We start from the raw sequence: 11751 nt of genomic DNA, 5'->3' as shown, positions 1-11751 counted from the left end.
CACACACACACACACACACACAAACACACACACACACACACACACACACACACACACACACACACACACACACACACACACACACACACACACACACACACACACACACACACACACACACACACACACACACACACACACACACACACACACACACACACGTAATTTGATTTAGCTAATTTATTGTGTTTGGCGCCAGAATCTCTGACTTCCCCTGAACGCCTCACTGAAATCTAACTGCGCAGCTCTGCTCAGCAGCTCATTGTGCTCTAGAACCTTCTGAGGTAAGTAGCTGTATACAGTCTGTCTAACAACGTTTTTGAACGGTAGAAGTACAGGTTTTGTGTTTTAAAAAAAGGCTGGCATTGGTGTCCTCTTCATGTGGAATACAAACATGAATTACAAGAGAAATGTTTAACTGTAACGTTACAGCTTGGTAAATTATACTTAGCTATCATTAGCTAATATTAGCGCCGATGCTAACGCTAGCTAATATTAGCTAATGACAGCAGCTTTGATACAAGTATTGATAGCTATCTTTAGCTAATATTAGCTTTGTTAACTGACTTAAAACAACTTGTTAGTGGTTTAGCTATTGTCAATGGAAAGGCAAACAAACGGTTCTTTCTGGAAAATGTAATACCAAGACAACAATGATGCTAATGTTGCTCTATCACACTGTTAGCTAGACCCCACTTAGTGATAGTTAGCTAGCTAGGTAGGTAGGTAGGTTTAATTTAAGGTCCCTGTAGCCTAAAGAAATCACACACAACATACATACATGATAAACAGGATGATAAAAAGACATTTCACATGAATAATATGGACAATAAAAGAAAAGATACTACATATTGAATAAAAACAAATTACACCTACAAAGGATACAAAGATGTATGGTAAGGTGCTCTATGAGAGTGATGATAGTTGATCCTAAGTGTTAGTAGTGCTTATAGTAAGTTATAATACTGTTAATATATATCTCTAACATAAAAATGGCTAACTTTTTAGAGCAAGCATAAGTGCACAAGATTAGCTAAGTTAGGTTAGCAGTCCTCTTAAATCTGCTTTTTGTCAATGAACCTACACTTTAAACTGTTTAGGTTGTAACTGACATTGTGGAATTGTGTGTATTCATAAATAAATAAAAAATTAAATAGCTGCTCTGCCTCACAGCCAGACCTTCTGTTATAGCAGCATTTACCATTTACTGAGTTTTTTTTGTCTCTGTTTGTACACTGTAACTTTGAACCCACTAACTCAGTTTGTCACTGGTTTTCTCAACAGAACATCGATACTGCTGTGCGCTTTTGATTGGTAAGTATAGTAATACTATAATTGAAATTGATAATAGATCACATAACTTGACTGTAGATAATTATTTAGCATCTGTACACGTTTAAGTTTTGTTTAGAAAAAAGCCATTTATATATGATTTACACCAGGTGATGATTAATTCTGTGTACTGTGGCTAATTAAAAGCAGACTGCACAGAACTATGGCATATTGATTAAGTCCTAAGAGTTAAGCTACCCAACAGTATATAGAGGAGTTAAGATTAGCACAATTATCAGTAAAATGCAACAGTCACATAAAGGCAGCAGCAGTAATCCAGAAACATAGAATAGGAAACACACAGACACACACACCCACCCACAAACACACACACACAGACACACACACCCACCCACAAACACACACACCCACACCCACAAACACACTTAAGCCTGGTTCAGACGGCAGGATAATTAGGCCGATTTTAGCCCCGATTCAACCCTCCCGACAATCCTAAGGATGCTCCGATTATCGTAAAATAATCTGATCAGATATTCCTGCCGTGTGTGGTGTGTTAAGACTGCTCTCGTCTGCTTGGAAGGACGTCGGGACCGCTCCGATCTCAAATCGGGGATATCCAACATGTTAGATTTATTTGGCCCGATTTCTCCTCGTGTGTGGTGTCCCCCGGGGACAAACGAGCATGCAGCCTGTTTAAAATAAATAAAGTCTATGGGCATAACTACATCCACAACTGCAGTCCACCAGAGTACATGGAAACTAATATATGAACGTTTATTTCAACGGTAATTAATCTGTGTAATACGTAACGACATTTCTATGAGAAAAAACTAATCCCCTCCATATCATGATGTAGCGAGTATAGTCCATGCTCGCGTTGTCTTCTTTAACCATCGCCTTTTCTTTTGATAACGTTTTTTTTCCGTTAAAAACAAACTACAAACTATCGCCACTGCATCCTCTTCATCCGCAATGATTGTTTACTCTGAAGTCACGTTTGATCTCGAGGGATTTTGCGAGATTTCCCGTCTGACATGGGAATGCTCGGGGGTCAAATCGGTTTGTGTGTGATGTGTTGATTTTGCCGTGTGCTGCGCACCACACACTGTACGACCAAAACTGTTAGACCCATGATTTTTCATCACCGTGTGTGGGGTCTCTCAGGATTGGAAAATCGGCCGACAATTTTAAAATCGGCCCGTGTGAAGCAGGCTTTACACACACACACACACACGCATACAGATGCACACACACATACAGATGCGCACACACACAAACACAAAGAAAGACCCACACAAACATACACACACACTGACAGACACAGAGAGACACACACATCCCCACAACACGCACAAACACGCATGCACACACACACAATTTTTTTTAAATATGAATTAGGGCTGGGCGATATGGACCAAAAGTCATATCCCGATATATTTTGGCTGAATATCGATATATGATATATATCCCGATATTTTTTTCCGCAAAGTGAGAGCAAATGTTCAGTCAAAGCCAAAATCAAATATGACATGTCACAAGTAGTTTCATAGAAACAGTTGCAAAATCAAATAAATAATAAACCGGTTTCTTCACCTGGTTCATGATTAAATGCTCAGCTGTTCAAATAACAATAAAATGTAAACCTAAATACTGTATAACAGGAGTAACTTTTTAGAAATCAAAGCTCTATATTTGTGATTCGTTCCAAAGGTCAATTAAGCTTTTGATATTAATATAATCTACTTTGTTCAAAATATAATGCCTCATGCCTGTAAGCCTAGGTTATAGTCCCATTCTTCCACTTGATACTGCTTCCACTTAAGTAAACTATAAAAGATGAACTATCGACTACAAAACAAAGAAACTCATTAATGTGTTAATACAAAGAATATTTATTATGATCGGTTCACAGATCTGAGTCCAAACGGAAACTTCACCCTTCTGAACTAAGAGTTTCTGCTTCAAGGTGAAGTTTAAAACAGATTGAAATGTCCAGGCTCATTCCTCCACTCTTTATTTCTGTATGTATTTATGCGTTACATGTAATTTTAACGGGCACTGAGCTCCAGATCCTGCAGCCGCAGACGGTCTCTGCTGTCCCGCTGTAGCTTCTTTCCGTCCGCCTGCCGCCGGCAAACTTAGTGGAACTTTCCGCCGATATCGACATACCGGTCGTCCTGGACTACGTGTAACATCCTCCCGGACTATGTTTAAGATCCTACCGATCACCACTCTGTCTTTGGGTGGTCCGATCTGGATCAGCGGGGACCGGCGCAGCAGCGAGGCGAAGCTGTGTTTTTCCCGGGGGAAGAGACGCTGCGGCCGGCCACGGAGCTCTCCGCCTCCCGCTGCCGCCGGAGCTCAGATTGCTGGTCGAAGGCGGCATACATAATCATAAAACGCATTGTCACCTGTTAAATGTTATCCATTGCTGTTTGTTCTTTTCATTTCCTCTATCGAACATAATTAAGAAGTACAAAAGTCCGGCATCTTTAGCGTATGACGTATGCTTAGAACCTCAAGACGACATCTAGTGTAAATATCTATGGGAGCAAGGATCACATTTGAACTATATCGATATATGCGATATGGTCTAATTCCATATCTCATTTAAAAATATATCGATATATCTTTTATATCGATATATCGCCCAGCCCTAATATGAATCACGAAGGACACTTTGATATTGAGTAAGTTAATATGTTGTCCAGCCTGATAAGTACTAATTAAAGGTCCCATGGCATGGTGCTCTTTGGATGCTTTTATATAGACCACCATTTCTAGCCACTGGGGGACCATAGGCAGGCTGGGGGAACGCATATTAGTGTTTAAAAAAAAAAAAAAAAAGTGTAATTTTCATGCCATGGGACCTTTAAAATAAGCTGTGAGTTTGGTTTTCTAAAGTAAAACTGGATGTTTCTTGCTCTATCCCTCACCATACAGATGATGATCTTATAGAACATGATGCATTGCTGTAGATTAAGCTACCCAATGTTTGTAGTGTTTGTAGTTGTACTAGTGGAGTATTTTCACACTGTGGTATAAGTATTTTACTTAAGGGAATGATCTAAATAATTCTTCCACCACTGCACGTATGTACTATGTATGAATTTAATATTAGTGATCTAAAAGATCTTAAATAAATAAATTAAATACATTACTGTTGTGAATATCTTGTCTTGTAAAATGAAACTGAAAATCCTCTCCTCTCTCCCCTCAATGTTTTTGTTCGCCTCCTCTCTACATTGCTGCTGGACCATCAGTGTTGGTTACCCCGTGACAAGTCGACAGTATGTTAACACACATGAATGATGTCGTTGTTATGACATGTGTTGCCTTGACACTTTGTTCGGCAGTAAATACTACTAATGTCTAACGTTACTGTACACATCTGCTTGTGCACTTTTAGTTAGTATTTCAGCATCTATGTTAGTGACTCCTTGGACACCCCACAGTATACTTCACACACGAAAAAATTGGGCACACACATGCACACAACACATACAAACACGCATACACTCCCACAGATGTCGGCACACCACAAGCTCACACGGTTGGTTTTCTAAACCATCTGTGTTAGTGAATACTTGGACACTCCACAGTATACTCACACACGCAAAAATAAGGCAACATGATGTGATTGAACACAGAAGTCAGTGAATACAGACACCTACTAAAGTCGTAGTGAAAAAATGACACTACTAAAATCCTCTTAGCTAAATCACACCAATTTGGATAAAAAAATATTGACACATTTAAAGCAATCACTTTTCATGTAATGTTTTTTTCTTCTGTTTTATATGTCTAATGTGGCTGCCTCCTCCTCTCCCATCTCTCCACCTCCTCCTCACTTCTCAGTTCATCTGCCCATCCTCTATTGATTTTTCACCTCTCTCTCTCATCCTTCTATCCTCTCATCCAGTTTCTCTCCATTCAGTTTCTGGTTCAATGGTTCAAATTATTATTCGACCCATTTGTTCTGGTTCAAGGATTATTATATCCTACCCATTTGTTCTGGTTGGAAAGCTACAGATTACTGGTATCTGTTTTGGATTCATGGGTTGATTGGAACCTGATCATTCTGTTTTATGGATCTGTGAGTTTCTCTGCTCACACTTTTTCTACCTCTCTTGTCTCTCTCTCACACACATTTGATTTGGCCTTTTCAATTGGCAAAAACCTTATTGTATTTTTGAATTGTCCATATTGTATCAATATTCTATTTGGTAACAGTCATAATTAAATAAATTATTAAGTATTTTTTAGTTTGTTCATTAAATTAATTGAAAAGACTGGAAACACATAAATAACACACATTTTGTTTAACTTTTATCACAACATTTGACTTAAAACTATTTTTTTTTTTGTATCATTGAAGAAAACAGTCTCTTGTTAATGTACATAACAATAAATTGAAGTCCAAATCTGTATTTATACAAGAAAAGAGCTGTAGTTGTTCCTGGACCGTGTTGCTGTGGAGCTCTGTACCAAAAGGTTTGTTTTGACTGCAAATATATTCACACCAGAGTACACATAATCAGTTTTTGTTTGTACAAGTGTAAAAGTAATTACAATACATATATTGAGTTATTTGTCTCTGATTCACATATTTGTACCTCATCTATAGATCCACTTACATTGTTTACATCAACAAGTTTTGTACGTGCTTTATTGTTGGTTAAATCTTTATGAAATAAATAAACAGACTGTAAGGAGAAACTGTATTCTTTGCTTATATTAAAATAAACCTCTGAATATATTAAGGTTGAAGACATTTAATCTGGCATTTACAAAACCTTAAATATACAAATACCAAAGTTATTCTTAGAAAAGCACAGTATTTGAACATCAGTACAGATTTCTTGATAGTGCCTTAAAATACTAAATAAACCATATTCCTGTGTCCTATTTGGTTTCAATTTGCTGAAGATATAGAAACTTAAGTACCACTGAAATACAGTATATTCATATATAATTTGTGTGATACTTCAACTTTAGTTTTACTTCTAAATATCTATAAGAAAGATTTTGTGGGAAAACATTTATTTGAGCACTTAGTGTTTTGCTTTAAAATAAATATAAATAGAATATTTTTGACATAAATTACCATTACTAAGAGCATATACTGCTTGAATCTACTTTCTTATCTTGCTAAGTTAATATATTTTGATTCATATTGTGTTTATTATCTTGATTGTCTACAATAAAAATAAAAAAGATTTGTGGTTTTGGATCACATCAACAATGCCGAAGAAGAGTAAGAAGTCACAAGCTGCAAGCCTGCGCCAGCAGAGGTCAAAGGAGGTTCAGGGTACAGCAGGTGAACAGGTAGAATGTGTTGGTCCTCAGAGCTGTGGAGAGGTGAAGATGGCTGCAGCGTCCCATGATGATGAAAGTGCTACACAGGGAAGTCAGAGTGATGTACCAAAGGTTTCTGCTGACGAGAGAGGATGTCACAGCGATGGTGAAGCAAGGCCTTCTATTGTGACCCCGGTAAAGCTCAGAGGTCAAAGTGATGAGCCAGGTGTACCACAGGTATCTTATGCTGACATGGTCAAGAAAAGATATGTGGCAGTTTCTTCTGAAGCTAACCAGGTAAACCACAGAGGTCAAAGTGTTGTGTCACCACAGGCATCTTATTCTAATGTAAAGAGTGGACACCCTCAGTGTGTAGCAGGCCCTTCTCATGCAGACTATGTAAATCCAGCAGGTCAGCCTTCTGAAAGACAGGTCCTTGCATCCCGCAGCCAGGCCTCTTGTAAATATGGTAAAAACAGAAATAAGCAGTGTACCTGCAACTCACTTACATTTCTGTCATTCCTTCACGAGAATGAGAACATCACCAGAGCCGATCTTGACCTTGTTTTGGATAAAGGTAATACGATGTATAAAGAGGTCAGAAAAAGAGTTAATCACAGCTATCTGACTACTGACGAGCTCCCTCATGAAGTACCTGCACGCACGCATACACATTATGTGGACATGGAACAAGAATCTAGATATGGTACATTAGGAGAACCGTTACCTGGAGCTCTAGACAGTTTTCTGGACCTAGAGGCAGGACTCAGCTGCTTGCTTTCCGATGTCCAGTATGGATTGCTCCTGATGAGTGCATTATGCATTGCCGTATTCAGAACAAAGTCCGGCAGATACGGTTTCTTTGATCCACACTCCAGAACAGCCAAAGGTTTGCCCCTCCCCCATGGTTCTCGCACTCCTGGTACTGCTGTCATGCTGACTTTCTCACATCTTGGCGATATGATAGATCGGCTTCTGAAGTATCACAGAATGTCAGGTACACAGCCCTCCTGTAACTATGAGTTGAAGCCTGTGGAGTTTTACAATGTGAACACTGCCATCCTGAATACTGCTATCTCAGACAGAGACAGTCAGCCTACAACTCACACTGCTGCTGTATCAACTGCTCTTCAAAAGGAGACAAGCCTGAGTGCTCATATCGGTGACAAATCTGTACATGAAGTATTTACCCATATGGAAACTGAACCAGAAATGTCTAGCCAGATCAGCTCAAACTGTGTCACATCACACGATGCTGCGCTGAATGATTCAAACTCAACTATTTCAAAGGTAAACACTGATGCAACAGATGTCTCTGATAACATATTACAGGGAGTGTCCACAAACATCACGTCTGTATCTTCTGTGAAACCTAAAGAGGTTCATGTCATTTTTCCTGATGATATCCAAAGTGAACCAGAATCATCATCTAAATTCAGTGTGAATTCTGCAACTGAGAGTAAGTCAAAGTTGAGTGCTCCATTTTTAAATACTGTGGCCAGTGATGACGTGTCGCGTAAACTGAAAAAACTTAATAAACAGCAAAGGAGAAAAATTAAGAGGAGACTATTGCTCTCTGAAAAGGTATCACAAAGAAAGGAGAATCAAAAAAGGAAAGAAAGGAACATGTATGCTTCAAATGAAACATACAAAGCAAAGAAAACATGTTACTCAAGCAGGAAATATTCTGATGAAACAGTCAAACAAAGAAAAAGTCAGTGTGCTAACTACCGCTATCAAAACAATCCTGAAATACGAAAAAAAAAATATATATATAACGACCCGATACCAACAAGATCGTGAGTTTCGAATGAAACAAATAGAAAGAATGAACAGCTCATACAGAGAAAAGCCTGAGTTTAGAATGAAACAAAGAGAAAGAATGAACAGCTCATACAGAGAAAAGCCTGAGTTTAGAATGAAACAAAGAGAAAGAATGAACAGCTCATACAGAGAAAAGCCTGAGTTTAGAATGAAACAAAGAGAAAGAATGAACAGCTCATACAGAGAAAAGCCTGAGTTTAGAATAAGAAAAAGAGAAAGAATGACAACGTTTTACAGAAACTTTGTTGACTACAGAGTGAGGCAGCAATCTTATATGATTTTATATAAATCGCGTATACAAATGACCAAGCTTTCAGAGATAGACACAGACAACTAATGAGACAAAGAATGCGAGACCGATTTAAGAACAACCTTCTCTTTAGAAGTATGTTTAAAATGAGATGTGCAAATAAAATAAAAGAAAATACAGATTTATAAATCGACAAACATGTGAGAGTAACAGAGAAAATGACAACTCTTTAATCAAAGAGGCCATATCTCTTTTCAGATCGCATATAACAGAAGGTCCCACCTATGTCGCCACTGTCTGCCATAAAGCCTCGTTTCCAAAACCAAGTCCGCCCTGCCACAAGGTCAAATTATGTCAAAAATCCACATATAGTTGCAGCTTGCTTGACAGGGAAGTACGTGCATGTTTGCGATGAAGGCTGTGAACACTGCAAGGTGCCTGATGAGAGAAGAAGTGAGTGGATCTGTTACACCTGTCACAATCATCTTAAAGATGGAGCTATGCCAGCTCTCGCTGTAGCCAACAACTTAATGCTTGCTGACATTCCACCTGAGCTGTCAGATCTCAACATATTGGAAAGGCATCTCGCATCCAGATGTATAGCATTCGCCAAAATCATACCGCTCCCTAAAGGTCGTCAGAGACTAATACGAGGAAATGTTGTGTGTGTCCCGTCTGAGGTGCAGGAAACGATTGAAGCTTTACCCAGACTGAGAAGTGAGTCTCAGGTGATGAGAGTGAAACTGAAGAGACGGTTGTGTTATAAAGGACACCAACTTTTTCAGACAGTTAGTTGGTCAAAGCTCATACAAGCTTTGCATAAACTCAAAGAGATCCATCCACAGTATGAGGACATAACGATCAGAGATGAGGCTGAGTTATGTGATCCAACACTTCCTGATGATGATGAGGATGATGATGATGATGATGATGATGTGGATACTACAATGAAGGAAGATGATTATGATGAAACTGATTTAATGGAAATTGACAGGTGTGAGAGTAATGCTCTGTGTGAGGCAGAAAATGAGCCTGAAAATGAACAGGATATAGACATGGTGTCATGTGATGGTGAACAACCAAATGAGCAGAGAGATGATGAAGAAGGTGAAATGCCAAATGGAGGTTTTGCTCTGGAATCGTGCCTTCAGCCTTGTGACGTGGCAGAGGAGATTTTATGTTTCAGTGAAGGAATCTATTCTGTTGCGCCTGCTGAAAGAAATAATCCTGTCAGCTTTTTCAAAACACCTAAACTGGAGGCCATGGCTTTCCCTGTACAGTTTCCGACTGGTCAGAACACACTGGATGAACAGAGACCTCTTAAAGTAACACCCAGTAAATATTTCAAAATAAGGCTTTTTGGTGTTGATGATCGTTTCGCCAGGGACACAAACTACTTGTTCTTTGCACAGTTTGTGACAGAAATTCATTTAGCAACATCAAGCATGACAATACAGCTAAGGAAAGGAAAACCTTTTACGAGGGATGGAAGAAATATTACCTCGGGAATGTTGCAAGACAAACGTGAGGTGGAGAGACTGGTGCGAAACAAAGATGCCGTGAGGTTTATGAAAACGTTTGGTGCACGCCAGCTTTTTGGGAGAAAACTACAAGAGATCTTTTTGCCATGATCAGACAGTTGGGAACTCCTACATTCTTCGGTTTACGCTTTCTGCAGCTGAAATGCGATGGCCTGAGGTTATCGAGGCAATAAAAAGGCAGCAAGGTGAAGATGTTGATTTTGAAGGGCTTGACTGGTCAGCTAAGTGTGACATACTGCGAAGCAATCCTGTGACAGCAATGCGCATGTTTGATAAGCGTGTTGAGGCATTATTCAGGGATTTGATCTTATCTCCTGCAGAGCCCCTGGGCAGAGTCGTTGACTTTTTTTACCGAGTTGAGTTTCAGCATCGCGGAAGTCCACACATCCACTGTCTCATATGGGTTGATGGTGCTCCTGTTTTTGAAGAAGACGACGATCAGACTGTGTTAGATTTTGTGTCCAAATACATCACAGCTCAGCTGCCCGACCCACATTCACAACCTGATCTCTACAAGAAAGTCACAGAAGTGCAGACACACAGCAAAAATCACTCAAGGACATGTTTCAAAAGTCGCAGCTCGGGTTGCAGATTTGGATTTCCTAAACCACCCGTCAGAAACACAATGATAACGAGACCTGGTGAGTGCACTGATCCAGTGGAAGTGGAAAAAGCAAAGCAAAAACTTCAACCACTTAACTTGTTATTGAATGAACCTGAAACAGCATCTCTGAGTTTGCAGCAGCTCCTAACTCAATGCAATCTGACATACAGTGAGTACGAACAATGCCTTAACATGGTGAATAAATCCAGTGCAGTCATTCTGAAGCGTGACCCCAAGGACTGCTGGGTAAATGGATATAATCCACATCTACTTGAAGCCTGGAATGCCAATATTGATGTCAGTTATATACTCAACGCATATTCGTGCATCATTTATCTCACCAGCTACATTACCAAAAAAGAATCTGGACTTTCTGAGTACCTCAAAACAGTCATCGAAAACTCCAACAGAGAGCACGTCAATGAATGTGATGAAATGAGGGAAATAATGCAGGCGTATTCCAAAAAAAGAGAGGTCAGCGCTCAGGAATGTGTGACTCGTGCATGTGGAATTAACATGAAGAAGTGTTCACGTGGTGTCGTATTCATACCGACAGATGACAACGCATTGAAAATGAGTCGCCCCTCTCGTCCCTGGAAAACACAACACCTGAATGTTCAGATGTGTGGATGACGTCTTTGACTGACAAGTACAAAGCCAGACCTGAAACACTGGAGTTTGAGGAGATGTGTTTGGCTGATTTTGCAGCTACTTGCAGAATTGTCTATGGCAAACAGACGAAAGGTAAAAATGTTTTGCCCCTCCTGAATGAGATGGGATTTGTGCAAAGACGGAAAGACGATAAGCCTGCTATCATCAGGTTTTACCGCCCATCCAAGGAAAAATATCCTGAGAAGTTTTACGGCACGTTACTGAAACTGTACGTTCCCTACCGATCAGAGCAGGAACTGAAAAGACCGTATTACCCCACATATGAGTCA

The 11751-nt window shown here is 39.6% G+C and overlaps 1 long non-coding RNA gene across 1 annotated transcript; it reads left to right on the top strand.

Moving 5' to 3' along the window:
• Positions 1 to 226: 226 nt before the first annotated feature.
• LOC120545377 lies at positions 227 to 4588 on the top strand. Its single transcript, XR_005636688.1, has 3 exons — positions 227 to 284; positions 1285 to 1314; positions 4557 to 4588. It is a non-coding gene; the product is annotated as an uncharacterized LOC120545377 (long non-coding RNA).
• Positions 4589 to 11751: the final 7163 nt, after the last annotated feature.

The sequence above is a fragment of the Perca fluviatilis genome, chromosome 2 (assembly GCF_010015445.1).
Source record: "Perca fluviatilis chromosome 2, GENO_Pfluv_1.0, whole genome shotgun sequence".
NCBI lineage: Eukaryota > Metazoa > Chordata > Actinopteri > Perciformes > Percidae > Perca > Perca fluviatilis.
This window is presented reverse-complemented; position numbering and strand designations above follow the sequence as displayed.